Source organism: Perca flavescens, chromosome 13 (genome assembly GCF_004354835.1).
Source record: "Perca flavescens isolate YP-PL-M2 chromosome 13, PFLA_1.0, whole genome shotgun sequence".
NCBI lineage: Eukaryota > Metazoa > Chordata > Actinopteri > Perciformes > Percidae > Perca > Perca flavescens.
The window spans coordinates 10142291-10160613 of NC_041343.1; the positions used below are offsets into that span (position 1 = coordinate 10142291).

General features: G+C 40.1%; 1 protein-coding gene across 3 annotated transcripts in view; it reads left to right on the forward strand.

Moving 5' to 3' along the window:
• flrt1a (fibronectin leucine rich transmembrane protein 1a) overlaps positions 1-18323 on the forward strand; it is a 69039-nt gene that overhangs the window by 35332 nt on the left and 15384 nt on the right. The window contains exon 2 of one of the 3 annotated variants that reach the window (XM_028595804.1): positions 18155-18250. The exons of the other annotated variants lie outside the window; for them this stretch is intronic. The gene's annotated coding sequence lies outside the window, so the exon portion shown is untranslated. The remainder of the gene's footprint in view (positions 1-18154; positions 18251-18323) is intronic. 3 annotated transcript variants of the gene reach the window in all.

An 18323-nucleotide genomic window follows, 5' to 3' on the forward strand; every position in this document is an offset into this window, starting at 1 on the left:
GTTGGATCATAATGGGGCAGCCCACCTCCAACACATTTACATGCACATATTCTGGTTTTTGCCCTTATTCCGGAAAAAGACAGCATTCCGACTAAGCTGTTTACATGGCTTATGAAAATGAATATTCCATTAATATTCCCGTTTACATGCAACCGTGAAGTTTTCCACCGGTGGGAGACTTCTTTGACAGTGCCAACACAGCCTCCCTCTTTCGTTCCTTAAACCACCTTCTTGAAAAGGTTGGTGTTGCGATGTTTGCGCATATGCATAAACGAGTTGATACCCAAGTCTTTCATATTGTTTTAAATGTATGTGTGTGTCTTCTTCTGACCAGAAATGTGGGCTTTTCTTTTGGGCATGCATCTCTACCACAGCCTTTTGGCCGGTTGGTTTGTGTACAACCATAGCAACACACAGAGCTGACCATAAGCCGTAAACCGGCAAGAGGCCGTAAACTGACACAGACTGTCACAGTGTCCCAGACTGCGGTAAAACCCCTGATTGAGACGCATATTCCAAATGCGCTGTACACATGTCCAAAGAATGATTATAAAACCCAAATAATTCCGGCATATGCCACGTCTTAATCTTATTAGGCCTTATTCGGAATATCCAAACGGAATGTGCTGTTAAACAACCTGTATCAAATTCGGAATATTGTCATATTCTGAATAATAGTAGAATATTAGTGTGCATGTAACTATACTCATGTGAATGACTCCACTTGTAATTCACTGGAGTGCAATGCCATACAGTATGTTGGCATCAAGACGAGACCCTTCAAATCACAATATACACATTAAAAGCATGCATAAAATACCACATTGTTGTATACGGTTAATGTCGTGGTGAACCCAAGGGTGCACTCATTTGGACTAATGCATTCAGAATCACTTTGTTGTGGTAATTGTGCCACATACATGAACACACATATTTCCTTTCCATATCACGCTCAACTCTCTATTTCTCTCCCTTCAGCATTTCACTCTCCTCTTTCTCTCAGACGTCGACCTCTCTTCTTTCTTTCAGGCTGCCATGTTATTTTTTTATTTTCATCAGATAGACAAATGAGAAACAAGAGAGCAAGAAAGCCTCGGGGCTTGTGTCCTCACATCATCACCACTCCCTTTATCTCCCCTCCCTCCCTTGCGTTCTCTATCCTCCATCTTTCTGTCTTCCTGAGTGACAGCTGGCAGCCAGTAGGGTACAGTGGGCATGCCAACTCTGGTGCAGATATTTGCCAACTGACTTGAGAAAATACACATTTGAACGTGACTGGCTATTGCATGCTGTAGCCGTGGATCTCTCCTATTGCTGCTCTTTTCTGGATAGCTCAAACACATGCAGCACACATTACATTCCCTGCTGCCCACAGAACTGTGTGGCCATTAAAACATGCAACAGTACATTCACAAAAGGCCTGCAAATGAATCCAGGGGGACAGACTCGAGGCAGAGACAACGCAGGCAGCTGCCATAAAATCCACCATTTAAAGCAGCAGGGCGGGGAGAAGAATTGATTAGAAAAAAAACAATTACGTGTGGGCTGATTTTAAATTAAGATAGATTTTTTTTTATATATAAATATAAGGATGAAGATAGATTGACAACCTTAAATCCATTCCTTATTTGTTAACATATGATGTAGATGTTTGTGTTTATTGCTTCTGGAAGGCTACTACGTTTGGTTTCTTTTTGTTGTGACTGGAGCAATAATTAAGCTCCGCTTTGTTGCTCACGTGTCTTCTTTCCTCCCTTTTTCTTTCTCCAAAAAAATAAGTAAGAGGAAGGCGCTTTGCATTTAAATTCAAGAGCTTTATAGCACACAGCAAAAGGAAGACATCTCCTGTAATGACTCTGCAATATGCAAACAGCACCTTTATTATACAAACGGAGTGTGACGTCCCACTCCCCCCTGTGCAGTAACCGTTATATATATATATATATATATCTCTGTCTCACACTACAGACGGTACAGCTGATACTGAGCTGAGTCTTAAAAACAGGACAATCAGGCATAGAAAAGGAACAGCAGTTATTATTTCATAATTTCCAAAATGTTCTTATTGTAAATAATTTCCCCAATGGCAGACGTTCTTTTTTCTTTCTTTTCCTCATTTCTTCACTTTAAATGGGAAGTGACATTTGATTTGGGTCAAGTTCTCTGGTTGATGCAGACTGAACAGCAGCTCTGGAAATCCAAGATCTGATTAGTGTTTTGTGGGGCCTGGATTGCAGAATTGTACAGCAATTTACAGAGGTCATTGGTTGCAAAGAGGAAATTACAAGACACAAGATTACATAAAGCATAGTAAAAGAAAACAAAATGTGTGTCTATACTCACACTCAATATCGCTGTGTAATCTAGGATTATTATAGTGCAGAAGGAGGGCATGTCCAGCACTTCATGCAACGCAGAAATGCACAAAATAAAAGAAGAAATAGACAAAACACAAGGCTCAGACTTGAACCTTAAGGGATAAAGCAAGACAGGCGGTAATGAAAAATAAGGGATTTGTTGTTTTGCTTTGATGGTGGAGACAGGCAGAGAGAGAGAGAATCTGAGTCTGAGACAGAAACACCAGTAACAACAATCTCCTGGAAACATGAGACAGTTCACAGACATTTCTATCACATCTGATATATGTGCTCTTAGCACCAGTTAAAGGTGTTAACATCCAGCATCCTCACACTGAGTGCTACCATTTCTACAATAACCGCTGAGACAAGAGTTTAATTGCCAAAACAACCAGGGCAGCCACCACAAAGCCTTTACCCTACAGACGGCATTATGTTTTCTCTGCATTTCGTTATAAAGCAATTTATCTGATTTCTGACACATAAAGGGAGACTGGTGGTGGTTGGTGGCGCAGGACAATAGGAGAGCCTTGTACTTGCAATGTTCTGGTGTGTCAGGAAATTAATTGTTAACAAATGTGATTGCAGATTTATAGATTTTTATTAGTTTAAAACATTTTCAGCTTCTCATGTGTATATTTGCTGGTTTTCTAGTATAGTAAAGTTAATATCGTTTTTTTTTTTTTTTTTTTTTTTTTACAACTTACTGATATTTTATAAATCAAACAATTAATCTTTTAAACTAGAAACCAATCAGATTAATAAGAAATGGAAATAATTGATAGTTGCAGCCCTAATCTTTAGCCTAATTCATTAAAGTGACAGACAACCGTTTGTCTTTAGTATTTCCATGCAATGCATTGGGAGCATTCCCAGTGTCAGACGTCACATTTGCATCATATATTTCCCTCATCCATTCTTATTTCTTATCTTCTTAGCCCCCCCAGCTAACATGCACCATTTTCCAACACTCTTTTTGACAGAGAAAGCAACAGGAATGAGGGATGTTGTAAACTAAAACCAGAGTGATGCATTTTTTCAGCCTGCTGGTAGATCACATCTGCCTGCTGAAGCTGCTCCGCCCTTTAGTCATTTAAGTCACACTATAGGTTTCAGTGGTCATTGGAATTCCTTTTTACGAGCCCACTGATCAATCCATCCCGTAATTCAATCCCCCGGTCAATCATGTTTAAATGAATAATTCACAAACCATGACAGAAAGCTCAGTGAAATGGCTGACGAGCAGGGCACTGGCCTTATACTGCAAGGAGACCTGGATGGAGTCTAAAATAAAAGTGGATAAGCTCATAATGTATAAAATGAAAAGGGAACATTTGTATATCACTAAGCTGTGTTCAGATGATCAACATGTTCCCAGAAATCTGCCAAAGTGGAGACAACTGATTTAAATATTGTTGTGATTTTGCCACTATCAAAATTAAGGCACATTTTCAAAGCTTTGTTGGCATATGCACAGAGAAGAGGTTGCCATCCATAGAACAGAAATATTTAAGGCCCTGAAAACCTATTTTCTCATTCAGCTTTTTATTAGTAGGGGTCCAACATGAACATATTTTTGTAAAAGTGAGGATAGTTGTTGGTTATTTCATATTTGAGATTTTGTTTTTTTGCTCTGTGCTCTTCTCGCTGGTTTGAAGTGAACTCTCTGACAAAAGAGTGATGTCACATACATCCATGCACCAATCAAGAGTATCTGGTTCAAATGTTGGTGAGTTGTCCCAGTGAGTCAGATTAGTTTGTGTGTTTTTTTTTGTTTTGTTTTTTATTTTAAAGATGTTTTTTTTTATTTGATTGTTTCTCATTTAGTCATGAATATGGAATGTTGTAGAGAACAAGCAAAACAAGAGAGTAACAGAAAGGAGAAAATTACTTAGGTGAGAGTAATGCAAATGTGCGCCGTAGCTCAGGTGTGAAACAGTATTAGGAGTGTGTACAGTACATTTAGATGTGTAATAGTACAGTACTTTGGGTGGATACATTAGAGACAAGCAGTGGAACAAATGTGATAATTGGGGTCGCTGTAGTAAAGTCTCAAAGTCAAACTTCATAATGACCATGCTGCTTGACTAATGAACATGCTATATACATTTATAATTGGCATGTATTATATACATTGCCTGTAGGATCCATTCGCTTCACATATAAAACTTTCATTTTTATTATTAAAAGTGAACATTTCTGCTCACAGCTTTGTTTTTCTTGTGAAATTTTCACTTTGTTGTTACAGATTGATGCTTCCCAAATACTGCTCGTGAGCAGTCAGCTATATATATATTTAGCAGCACAAACATTAACAACTAGCCTGTGCTAAACCTTTGTAGCTTCACAAGACCAGAACATAGAAGCAATCATAGCTTGTTGCACCACCCACATAGGTCAGATTACAGCTACACATCAGCCGCTCGCAGTGTGGAAACCCCGTCAGGGTGCAGTAACCAGCAGCCCACACAGACGGGGTCCAGATGGACAGGTTTACTGTTTCTGATTTCCTTCCCTGCTCCTGCCACCAAGCAGTCCTCTCTTTGTGCTTCAGGCTTTGTGCCTTGTGAAATGAAGTGTGATGATCAATTGCGCTGAAAATTTCTCAGAAGGTATAAAATGGAGTTCTGTGGCGCCGGTCTGCCTCCTGAATTTTTTAACTTTCCACTGTTCAGAAAGACAAACGGCTACCCTTTATGGAACAGCCTTAAGCAGTTTGATTGTTAATACTGTCTGTGTTTAATATAACAGTAGAGAGTTGTATAATATGTAAACAAATTACAGTACATTTTTTATAATTTATGAGCTCTTTAGAAAATTACATCACACCCTTTTCTAGTATCTGGTTTCTTTATATTTCTTAACTAATAAAAGAGGAGCGCTTGACCCCTCTAGGAGTCCTTCATCTGTATTTTTACAGTCTCATAGTTTTCAGTGTCAGAGTCACAATCTGTCATATTACCATGGATCTCTTCCAGCACACGCACTCTCTGAGAATAAAGCAAATTAAAAATAAAAAAAGCCAGGAAAACATAAACTTTCTTGACTTTGAGGTTATTGGCTTTGTGACTGGAGAGAAGGTTTATGGTGGGGAGCTTTTCAAAGGCTAAAAGGAGACAAAGGAAGCTAATCTCACTTAGAACGGTAAAATCTCCTATATAGCTAATGAAGTATTATACTGTGTTCAATGAGGTAGAGGCACTGCAGAGAGCCTACGCTGTGTGTGTGTGTGTGTGTGTGTGTGCGTGTGTGTGTGTGTGTGCTTTGTTTTATGGGTGGGGGTTTGTTTGTCAGGGGGCTATGGTGATAATGCTGCCATCAAGAAGTGAATTTTTTCAAGGGAGAATGAGCATGTATGTCAGGAGGAGAGGGAGAGAGAGCTGGTGATTTTAGTGCAATAGAAAGGACATAGTGAAGGAAGTGTAAAACCAAAATAAGAAACAGAAGGGTAGTGAGAAAAAGCAATATATTATGACAAGAATTTCTATCTTCCGGTCCACTGGACCATGCCAGTGTGTTTGCTAATTTCAGACCTTAAACTACAAGTGATGTAGAGTGAAATGTAAACTACTTTTTTAACAGTTTTTCATTAATATCCATATAGGATAACAAAACTAACATACTGATATTTAGGTGTAGGTTTAGTCACGATCTTATTGTACAGTGTTAACATGCTAAGATTTGCTAATTATTACAGTTTATACTAAGGGGGACATTAAGATCTAAACGCTCGATGGTGTTTTAAGCCACCACCGTCGACTTCAAGGCACCTAACCCTAACCCTAACCCTAGTGCCTTCCTTGCAGCGCTGCCTGGAGGACGATGTTGGGGTATTTAAACACCAAACACAGATCTAAACCAAATTGCATGGCAATCCATCTACTAGTTATTGAGATATAATATATATCTGTTAAGGAAAAACTCAGGAGCAGCACAACTCAATTCACATACGTGAAGAAGGTTTGGGAGAGTCCCAACTCTCTGAGGTTTCTCTTCCTGAAGGACTATTTAAACTTCAGTGTAAACAAAGATATTGCAGACGCTGTAAACAGAGATGCTTAACCCAAATTCTTCAGCACAGACACAATGTGTTCAGTGTTTACTTCCTCTATGGCCTTGGCAGGATGAGAGAGCACTGTGTAATCATAGTTGTTATGTCACCCGTCATCTAAGGAGACACAGCTGAAGGACTACTGTGCTTGGAAAGGTTATGAGGTTATGTTGAACACTGACCTGAACAGGACTGGGTAGGCATCGACTAAAATGCCTCGTCGTATAATACCCAATTTTTAATACCTAAGGGGTAAATCTCATCAGCGTCAGTGAGCCAATAGGCATGCAGCGTGCTTCTACCAAGATCAAATAATGCTTTTGATTGGCTTGATTGACATTACACGTTGTAGAGACACGCAGGAAAAACTCTAGGTTACACAGAGTACGCTCACGTAGTAGGAGCTGAAAAATAAATAAAAAGATTTGTGCCGTAATGTTCAAATTTCTTTTTGTTTTATAAAATTGGAATCATTTAGGAACAGGTATCAAAGCCACGGTATTGGTATCGGAAAAAAATGTAACGATACCCAGTCCTAGAACTGAATGAGACCTGGATGTCACTGTCTCAACTTACATAGCATGAGTTTGTAAGCTGAAAATTCCAACTACAATATCAGTCTGGACCAAAGTGGTGGACAGACATTGCCTTTCATAGAGCCGTTCATAGAGCCTTGACACCAGCATGGCTAAAAATCAATTAGCGGACTCTTGAGACCTGCTCGAGAAATTAATCACAGTAAACTTCAAGTCTGTGTTACTTTCTTATGGGTTCCCGTTCTTCCGTATTTGGGTCCTATCCCTTACCTACCTTATTCACAGCATCGTGACATGAATGCAAACTTGAAATGGCTATATTCAATATTTTTATATTAACAATGGCTCACATGATTGTATGCAAAAAACCCACAGAGATTTACAGCCGAGTCTGCAGTTCCCCTCAGCTCTATGGAGCTTTGTAGCGCCTTTCAGCTCACTGCGTTGCTCTTTTCAGCCTTGCAGCTTTACCGTTTGGTTCCATCTCACCACTCTTACAGCATTGTTTTCAGCCGCATCAGGCAGCTGTTTTTAGTGACAAAGCTCTAAAAACCCACTGTACTGTACACTACCTGCCAGCACCAAACCAAAGACAGACACAGTCATAGACTAGCTGGTGAACAAAGTGGAGCATTTAGCAATATTTTGACTATTTCCCTGTGGAATTGGTGGAGACGAAAAAAAGGAGTGAATATTGGACTTCATCAGGTGGACAGAAACACGACTCCAGATGAAAGTTAATGTTGCTCCGTAACTGCTGGATGTGTCAGTGAGCAACTTAAAATGTGAAATGTTGTCAGTGTTGTATTCACAGCTTCGGGAGCCATGTCATTTGATTTTCATACCATACAGAAATTAATCCAAACGTATTTTTTAGACTAATGGCTTCCATTTTAATCTGAAGTAGTTCACATTTTCAACCGTACTTTTGTATACGATTGTTCATGTGAAATGTATTAGCTGTAAGTCCAACAAAGGAGTACATAGGAGTCTGCACTAAAACATCCATACAGATAACACTATTACAGCACAGTATATTTTCACATTACTGTAACTGTAAAAACAAGAACATGGCAGTGCTATGCTGAAGCGATTAATCTAGTGAAAAAAGTTAGTTATTTAGTTCTGTAAAATGCTGTCAATGTGATGATCGGACACATGTCAAGGTAGAGTTGCTCAGAGTCAAGGGCATGCAGTTTGAAAGATGACGACTATATTTTTCTCAGCAGGAGAGCAAATGTCATCAGTCCTGGAAATATGGCTGAGCAGCAGTACTGTGGTCAAAGGTCATTACAGACAGTGTTATCACAGACTAATAGAAAAAATAACAGTTTTATTTTTAAAATGTCAATGACATGATGCATGTTTATTTTGAATTTAATTTCGATTTTGCCTGCATAGGCACATAGCACTGTGTTTTTGAGGCTCTTGATCATCTGAGTCTCCAGGGTGATCTGAGGATACTCTCAAGGCTTTTTCTATCAAGAATGCCTCAAGAAAATGATTGAAACTGTTCTTTACCTTGGGTTCTTGTTTTCTGTTGCTCTCCATTTGTCAAGTCCTGCTCTATCATTTTATGCTTGGCTCTCTTTTCCTATTACCTCATGTGCAAGACAGTATGGCAGCCCGTGGGATATGTCAACATGCAGACTCATTAAATTATTAGACCTTGTTTTTTATGAACTCTGTAGCATACACAACTAGCTGCAACCTCTTAATATTCATGCAGCATGACCGAGGACCACGTGTATCAAAGTAAGGCAGTCGCATACAGAATAAGACAACCAAGTACCTATTTTGACATGTAGCTTTTTTAGTATTTAGTGCCGTTACGGGTCAGGATATATTTTAGATGCACACAATGCACAACAAGTCTGTTGTTCTGTTCTGCAGTCAGTCTGATTGACGTGGCCGGTTGGATCAGCTTGGGCTATTTCTGTCTTTTTTGGTCCGAGCTCGCTGCAGGCAGGCGAGGTTGGAACACGGTCTGCTCGGCTGAGTGGTCGAGTGAGGGCGACCCATCACGTATACAGGGAAGACTTTTTTTAGAGGAAACATTTTGGAAGGTGAAGGCGCTCACTGAACTGCACCTCCTGTGAACTGCAGGCCTCTGAATGACATAAGGGAACAAGCGTAGTGGTCAAAGCAGCGAAAACATAAAAAATGTAGGTGGTAGATCACCTGGTTGAGCGTGCGCCCCATGTACGAATGCTCCGTACCTACTGCAGTGGCCCGGGGTACGATTGTCATTCCCCTCTCTCTCTCATTTCCTTTCTTCAACTGTCATGTCAAATAAAGGCCTAAAATGGCCAATAAATTATCTTTAAAAAAAAAAATTAAACAGTGGTCATTAATATAGCACGGTGTGTTGCTCTCTCTCTCTCATGGGGCTGTACATGTGTCATTAAATGGGACACCCAGACATGAGTCATCTGTGAGATTAGTCTTTGTTTTCTGCATGCCCTCTGTCCCTCTCTATTCTTATCCTGTCTAATTTCCTCTCCGTCTCACACGTCCCCCCCCCCCCCCCCAGCATGTCGACCTTGTCCCTTATTCCAGCTTGTTCGATTGTGAGATGGTCAACTATTTGTGTGTGTGTGTGTGTGTGTGTGTGTGTGTGTGTGTGTGTGTGTGTGTGTGTGGTTGAGGGGACAAAGAGGAAACCTAGAGGTGGGAGAGAGAGCCATGGAGAGAGAGCAGTGAGGTGTCCAGCACTTAAATTGCCTGTTTATTTCCAGTCATTGCATCAATTACACTGGTACAGCTTGCAAACGAGCGTGCCGAGTGTTTGTGTGTATGTGTGAGATGGGGGTGGAATAGAGAAACAATTAAGAATGATACATATGGACATTTTTGTGCTGTACTATACAATTTCTGGCTTCATGCGAGTCCCAAAAAATACACGGGGCTGTTACCAGCGAGAGAAGCAAAGAGAACTCAAACTGTATTTTGATTGTGATACGTCGGACAATCAGTGAAGTCATGCATAGAGAGCGCACGTCTGAGTGTGTGTGTGGAGTAGGCAGCATGAGTTCGTCCGTTAGGTGTGTGTTATAAGGGCTTGGCCAGTGGCTGCCCTGAGATCAGGAGCGTGTTCGCCGGCTCTCTGGGGAAGAGGGGCGTGTCTGTGACAGGCTGCAGTGATTAGTGGAGCTCAGCGGGCAGAATTTATCAGACTCAGCCGAGGCCATGAACCATTTCGGTCTGCAACTCTGCAATTTGTCTACCACTTGGCGTCATATAACAGCCTCGATGCGGCTTGCTTGTGAACGTTTGCAACATGCACGATTGTCCTACCTTGTGCATTTCCGAGTGTCCTCCTGTCCTAACGCGAGGTGTATTGAAATTCATAAATGGTGAGATGCAACTCACATGTTTGGATGACAATTGGCCTTTTACAGGAGGGAGATGTACAGTATTGCTGTCAATACAATTTGATTTATACTTACTTCAGTTATTCTATGACTTTGCTTTAAATGCATGTCGAGAGAAAAAAAGACTTCTCAGGAGATCTATGTCTCCAGCGAAGACAATATTGTCGATTAGTTTATTTGTAGGGCTGCAACTAAGGATTATTTAAAAAAAAAACAATTTTTCAATTATTAGTTGCTCTGATGATTGACTAATTTTTGCAGCTCTAGTCAGTTGACAGAAGATTCATCTGAAACAATTGTGATAGCCAATTAATCATTGAAAGTCATTTACAAAGTAAAAAAGCCAAAGTTTAATTGGCACCATTTTCTCAAAAAGGACTAAACATTCTTGGGTTTTGGACTGGTTAGTCGGATCAGTATCATTCATTTGAAGTTGTGTTAGAAGTCCAATATTCGCTATCTTTTCGCTCTGTTTTTGGTCTCCTGAGAGAAATATCTGTCTCTTGAGCTGCTTAATGCTCCACTACCGTTTGTTCACCAGGTAGCTGCTAGTCTATAACGATGAGGGTTCACTTCCGGGATTGTTCAGGTGCCGCCGGAAATACCGCCGGATGTCCCTCACCTTCCGCTTTCTTTGTGTTGGAATTCTAAACTCGATTTATGAGGACTATGGTTAACTGCTGCTCAGATGTAAACAGCTGCCTGCTGCGGCCAAAAACCACACTTTGAGAGCGGTGAGCATGAACCAAAACAGTAAAGTTGTGGGGCGAACAGCTTAACAATGCTGCTGAAACTCTCTATAAAGCTCCGTAAAGCCAAGGGAGCAAATTCACAACAAGCAACCCATTTCACATTATCACTTTGTCTTCACATTGATTGTAATTCTTAATATAAAAATACAGGCCATAGCGGCTTTAATGCATCGCCATGGGTTCTTGGACCTGTAATGGGCATTTATTCACACTTCTTTCACATTTTAACAATGAAACGATTAATGTATTAATCAAAACAACTGAGAGAGGAATTGCTATTGAAAATAATTATAACTTTCACCACTGTTATGAAGCCATTAGATTTCCTGCAAAAGAAATGTCAAAGTAAATCCATGTATTAGAGGAAACTACTTTTAATCAGCCGCTGAACAGCCAATCATGCTGGCCTGGCTCATTACTGTCAAAAGCAGAGAGCATGAAAAAACATGGATGACAGATTTAGTGGCCGGGCTCTGTCCCTCTGGGATGCATACACCGTTTTTATGGTAAGGGAAACAATTCATCACAGAGTAATTCATCAGTGGATAACTTTTAATTAATGTTCAAATGTGGACCTTTTAAAACAGCAACCTCAGTTCACCCCCTCCCCCCCCTCTGTAGTGTTTGTTTCCTTCTCCCGACGTCCACACCTCTTCTTCGTCTTTTTCCTCCTTGTCCTTTACTTGCGGTTGGTCTATTTACTCATCTGCTTTCACTTCAACACTATCCCACTCTCTTTTCCTCTCCACTCTATATTCCCTCCATGTTTACATTAGTTTCACTGGCAGGTCCTTGCAGCGCGGTCCCTGCCAATATTTGTGTTGTGGTGAATGCTGCCCCCTATTTCCAACATTTTATCATCTTAATATCTCTCCCGACCACCTCATTTATTTTCCTATGTCCATTTGTTTTTCTCCTCTCCATTTTCTCCCCTCTGCTCTGCCCTGAGTTAGCAACATCAAGGCTGAGAATGAAAAGAAATGGACGACCAGAGAGCACAGTGGAGGAGGAAAGTATTGGAAAGGCTCAAAATGGAGCCGGCAGGATCAAATTGGACATAAGCACAGCATAGATGTAGACGAGTCCACATAATAGAGGAAAAAAAGAAGAGTCCGGCAGATTAATTCTGAATGAAATTTAAGACGAGAGGGAGAATGAGATGAGCATATTGAGCATTACATACTGCATTACAGTGTCTGTTAATTAACCGTGTAAAAGCTTTCTTATTAGGACTGATGCACTGCTCAGTTAACGAGGGAAGAGAGAATGCTCTTTCAGTTGTCATTGAGATGAGCCTCAGAGGAAAAAGTGAAACCACAAAGCACTGAATAGGAATGAGCGAGTACAACTTTCGGCACAATGATAAAGAAAGGTCCGAGCTAACTGTCCATGTGAAATCATCTCACTTAGTGGGCTTTGTCTCAATTATCTGTCATCTTTGTCATCCCAGTCTACGCTGCCCTCCGCCACCTCCCTGTCACTGAATAGACATTATGTGCAGCTGCGTTGAAAGTCTGATCACATCGCAGGGTATCTGTGTGTGAGCATAGTGTGTGTGTGTGTGTGATGTGATCACACACACACATTCTTTTATTATAATCTTTTATTGACATCCAAAAGGAAACTGTAACTAAAGGATTCACTATAGCAACAGAGATATGTAACAAAGCCTGATCCCCAACATGGACACCTGATATTTTGTAGGCAAAAATGACCACTATACGATTAGTTATCATCAGATGTTTCCACAGCATGATGTACAGATTATGACTTTCATTAATAGTTCATGTTTTGGGAGATATGACTGTTTGCATTCTGTCTGAAAATAATATGAGCAGATTGTTATAAATTTCATGTTGTGTGTTTAAGAGCAACTTGCAGGTTGAATCTATACTATATACATTTCATAGAAATAATCATTTGAAAAGTAATGTATGCTGTACTTACAAGATCTAAGGGCAGAAATCAAGTCACGTAAAGGACGTATTATATGTTGTGTGGTAGTTACAACATGGTGAATGACTGTGTTTGTGCCATTGACATATATATAATGGACCAATAGACCCCGTTGCTCTGGACGGAGACCAGTGAAGGCTATTAGAAGCACTTTTCCGGTGATCTCTTGCTTTACTGCGCAGCCTCCAACTGACCGAGACAACGTAAATGTGACGTGAGCAACGTGTCTGAAAGTTATAAGTGTTCTGGTAGCTGTGACAAGAGAAATCTCAATCATTTCCAATCTTACAGAGACGGAGAGCGTAGGTATATGTAAGGAGATAACATAAGCACAGGCTAATTATTGCTAACTAACATGCTAGTTAACATTAGTAATTAAACCTAAACAGCTAATGTAAGTCGAAACTGCCTGCGAGCTTCTCCTGTACTATACGGTAATTCCTCTTCTGTGCGACAGTAAATCACTTGGTTATGACACAATCTTTAGCTTATTTTTACAAAAACGTCTGCTACGGAGCTATAACGTGAGGTACAAGGTAATGGAGCCTTTTATACATTGTCGTGTTTCTTAAGAAATAAACAACGGACAAATAGAGTCTTTAAATCTTCAGATGTAAAGTTATTCGCAGTCAAATGACGTGAAAAAATGGCGGTCAGTGTAATGCTAACAAGAGGTGATCGCTTTGTAGCAACAAAATGGCGCCATCGGAGGTTCGCGTTCTGAAGCGAAGCTTACCCCCTTGGTTTGTGCAGGTGGCACAGTTCCAGCCTGTCTGTACAACGAGTCTGGACATGTTTTTTCAAGCTGCAAGAAATCACTCCAAAGCCAACTCCTTCCTTCCAAAATGTCCTTTTTACATTTCTGTTCATGTGACTCCGGACAGAGAGTTTCCCCAATTCCAGTCTTCTAGCTTCCAGTCTTTATGCTCCATGCTTAAAGGTGCAGTAGGTAAGACTTATAAAACTAACTTTCTGTCATATTTACTGAAACTGACCCTATGTTCCAGTAGAACTACATGAAGCAGGTAATTAAAAAAAACAAATCCGGCTCCTCTGGCACCACCTACAGCCTGTAGTGCAATTTGCAAAAATCCACCACTCCCTGTTCAGATGCACCAATCATGGCAAGTGGGCTGTCTTACTGTGAATCAATCACTGCTCACGCACACGCATTCATTCTCCCGTGTGTGTTTGTGTGTTTGTGTGTTTGTGTGTGTGTGTGTGTGTGTGTGTGTGTGTGTGTGGGTGGGGGGGGGGTCTTAGGAGAGCGTTTTGGGCTTTAGCAGTTATAGCACCTTTAACGCAAAGACAAGAGAGTTGTATGGATATTATCTCACTCTCTCACAAGACTGGAAACAGGGCCAACAGCTCAGTTTGAAGTTAAAAATACACTTGACAACACCAATAAAGCGGTCTTCTTTACACGTTTACGGATTAAGCAAACAAGATACAGTGTGTTATGAACTTTAGAGGTTTGTTTCCCCCTGCTTTCAGCCTTTGTTAAGCTAAGCTAACTGGCCCCTGGCTGTAGCTTCATATTTACCGTACAGACAGGCAAATAAACATATTTCCCAAAATGGCACTATGCTGTCTCCCCACTATAATTATCCAGTCATTTTGACTTAAAGAACAAAATGGAGGATAAACTGGCAGGAAATACTGCAAACTTGCACAGATGCCTTTTAATTGGATTTTTTGAAATTTGCTGTTTTCTAGCTTTTGATTCCTCATTTGAGAAATATTAATCCAAAGCTTCAACGTTTGAGATGGGTAATGTAGTGGCAATATGTTTACACTACATTAAAGACTGTGAGGACTGGTGCTTAACAATTTGAAGTATCTCAAATCAGACCTGCATACACTATATCACCACTTTTTGTTACAATAATAGGAAACAAGCCCAAGTACATTTTGAGGTTTAGTTTTAACTGTCTTCTTGCAGTTATTTTCAGGTTGCTGAGCCAGATCAGAGCTGCAGCAGTCCAGATGGGAGACAAAGAGTGTTTGCACAAGCAACTGCGCCTGAGTCAGCAGATTTTACACAACAGCAACTCTGCAATAGCAGCTGTAGCAGTTGGCTGTCTAAGATCAAACTAAACGTCAGTCTGGGAAGGAGTGACTGTGCGGGTGTCACTGTGATTGACGGCTCTTGTTAAGGGCAGGATTTCTAAGAGGGGAACAGCGGCTCAGTCTTGTCAAGGGCAATCAAGAGGTGTTTGGCAGAAATCCAATTGGAGATTTCAGCTGGAAAATTGGAGATATGCAACCCAACTTGTTTGTCAGAGCTGGGAATCAAAAGGTCAGATGAGTGTCATGGCAATGATAGAAGGAATTATGGGATTTGGTGACAGTGCCAAGGAGTTTAGTGTAGTGAAAGAAGACAGTTTGGCCCTGTTGGACCTCCTCGGAGAGGAAGACGCGGCCCCTTTTCATGATACCTACTGCACAATCTCTGCTTCGGCTGTCTCTCCCAACATTATGCCCCTGAGTTCCCTTAGTAACAACAAACTAGAGTTGCTTTTCTGATGGCCGCAGTGAGTTACGGCAATTATTCTTATAATAAAAATGTTGCTGTTCTTAGATGTGTTTGTTTCTAGCTGTCATAGCAGGGCTGCACAATTATGGAAAAAAATCACAATCACGATTATTTTGGTCAATATTTAACTCACCATTATTTAACACAATTACTCATTGTCTTTTGGAAAGATGTTGCATTTATTGAACTTAACAAACTGTGGAAAGGTCAAACAAATCAACAGTGAAAACACCTTGAACTGGGAAATTTCCCTTAATGCTTGTACCGTTTTACTTTTTTTTCCCATTCAGAACACAATACATAATAAGAGTTTACTTGCAAAACGTAATGTGCAAAAATAATCTCGATTACTCTGTTTTTGTGATCATTAGGAGCCAAAATCGTAATCGCAATTAAAATTTGGATTAATTGCACAGCCCCATGTCACAGGTGTATAAAGTTGCTCTTTTCTCGGATCTAAGTTTAACATAAGTACCATGCTAACCAGGCCCTTGTATTGGCCCTGTGTGTCACTTTGATTGGACTCCGTATGCTGCACTGACACCCAGGGACGTCACTAGGATTGAAAGACGGGGGGGCTTAGCCCCCAGGGTATTTGTAACTTGCGTTTGCAAAATCTTTGCACTCACATCTTTCGTTACTGTATTAGAGCTACACTTATGTCAACCACCAGTCAAGAAACCAATTTGTTAACAAGTCAAAAGTGACAGACATATCCTCTTCCTCCATTTCTACTCTGTTCCTTCTGTCTTATCCTTTAAGATAAAACAAAACCCTGGTGCTAATTTCATGACTTTGAAATGCATATTGGTCACATGAAACAACATCCAAAATGTCCAAAAACAGACTAATAAGTTGGTAAGTTAAACAAATATGACAAATAGCAGTACAAGAAAAAGAAAAAAAATAGGCATCTCAGCATACTTTATCATGTAAGATATTAATACGGATCCTATTTAAAGTGGCTACTGTCTAAATACAATAACCTGATGGCGGAAGGAATACAAGATTTGGAGTAATGATTACTGTATATACTGTATACTGTATGTAGGATTGCTTTCATTTTATTTTCACATGTGTATCTGTGGGCATGTGCTCATCTTAGCCTAGCCTACATTTAGGCAACATCTACATATTTATTTAATTTATCACAGCCAATGAATGCAGAAAGTTAAATTGGTTAGAATATAGCTAGCATATATAATAAATATAATGAAATAATTTAGTTTAGGCTATGCATAGTGCCTAGGCCTGCCAACAAATGCTTATTGTTACAAAACGATCCTTAGACCTATAGACCACTACTGACCTCAATCACGCCGGCTCCCTCAGAATCAACTGCTCTGCCAATCTCCTGCTTCTCTTTCTCTCTGCTGAAATATCTTCCAATATCCATCTCATCTGCTCAATGAATTGAAGGATACAATGGTACAATAGCATTAACAGGGACCCTATGACTTTAGTTTTCAGTGACAACATTGTATGGGGATTGATATTGTTTTAGAATATGCCTACTATAGAGAAAGGCTATATTATTGGCAATTAATAAAGAGTTGTGATTAGCTTGCTAAGTTAACCATTTCTTGTATTTCCCTCGTTCACTCCAGCTAGACTTTAGTTTTCCATAGCAAACCAAAATATCCCCTGTCCTTTACCTCAAGAAAACGTACGCATCAAAGTAATCCAGTAATAGCTGTCGGTACGTTCATTGGAACACTGCAAAAAAAGAACTGGTAATAGCCAGTTTTTTTTTTATATACTTTTACTGGTGCAGGGTGCAGTGTCAGGCTTTGAAAACCCCTGATCTACGTGAATACCTTCTGCAGATACTTTGTTGAAACGCTCCAACAAGTGTCCTTGTAAGTTTGTTTGTTGGAAAATATTTGTACAGAGCTCATTGGAGGCAGCATGTTCAATCCCGCTTAGTAGCTTTAGATGTCTGATCAGATAAGGTTTGGTTTCATGACAAGAGGAGTTAAGCTGAACCGACTCGAAGGAAGACGGCGTGCTGTCTCATGTCACAACGCAGTCGATGTGAAGGAAAGACAGTGAGATCATGGGGGAGGGGGCTGCTGGCAGAGTTTCAAGGCCTCTTCTGGAAAAACAAGAGAGATGCTTGGTGGTGGTTTATAGTTGGGAGCTCTGATGTCATTAGCCATTTTCTTTTCCAAGTATGTGACAAAATCCGCAAAGGGGAAGTGTGATATAGACAAAACTTTGGTTGCCTTGGTGGAAGTCTTCTACGTCAACATATTTAAGCTGAATTTATATCATTCTTTTAACCGTTTTTTTAGCAACAACCTTATGACTATCATGGCGATGCAATCATCAGCTTACCGTAAAAGAGCACAACATTACATTTGATGTAAAATCAAGGGGAAAGTAATGGGTTTTTAAAGTTTGCTGACTTGATACTTTTATAATTTGCATTTAAACTACTTACACAGCAAGTTCAGTCAGTTTTCTTCCTTTTTAGAAGTTATTTTGATTAAACAGAGTCACAGTCATTACAAATGCACATCTGATTTATTTGGAATAAATGTAATGACAGTTTGGTAAATGAAGAATAAATCATTTAATCCTCTAACCAAGACTAGATTAAGAAAAGTAATAAAGATGGAAACTGGAGGACTGTATACAGAATGACCTACAGTAACAACACACGTGGCAGTCATACAGAAGGATCTGGTAATGCCATTACAGTTTCATCAGAAAATGTAACATCTTGACATTTTGATTGGCATTGATGGTCAGTTGTGTT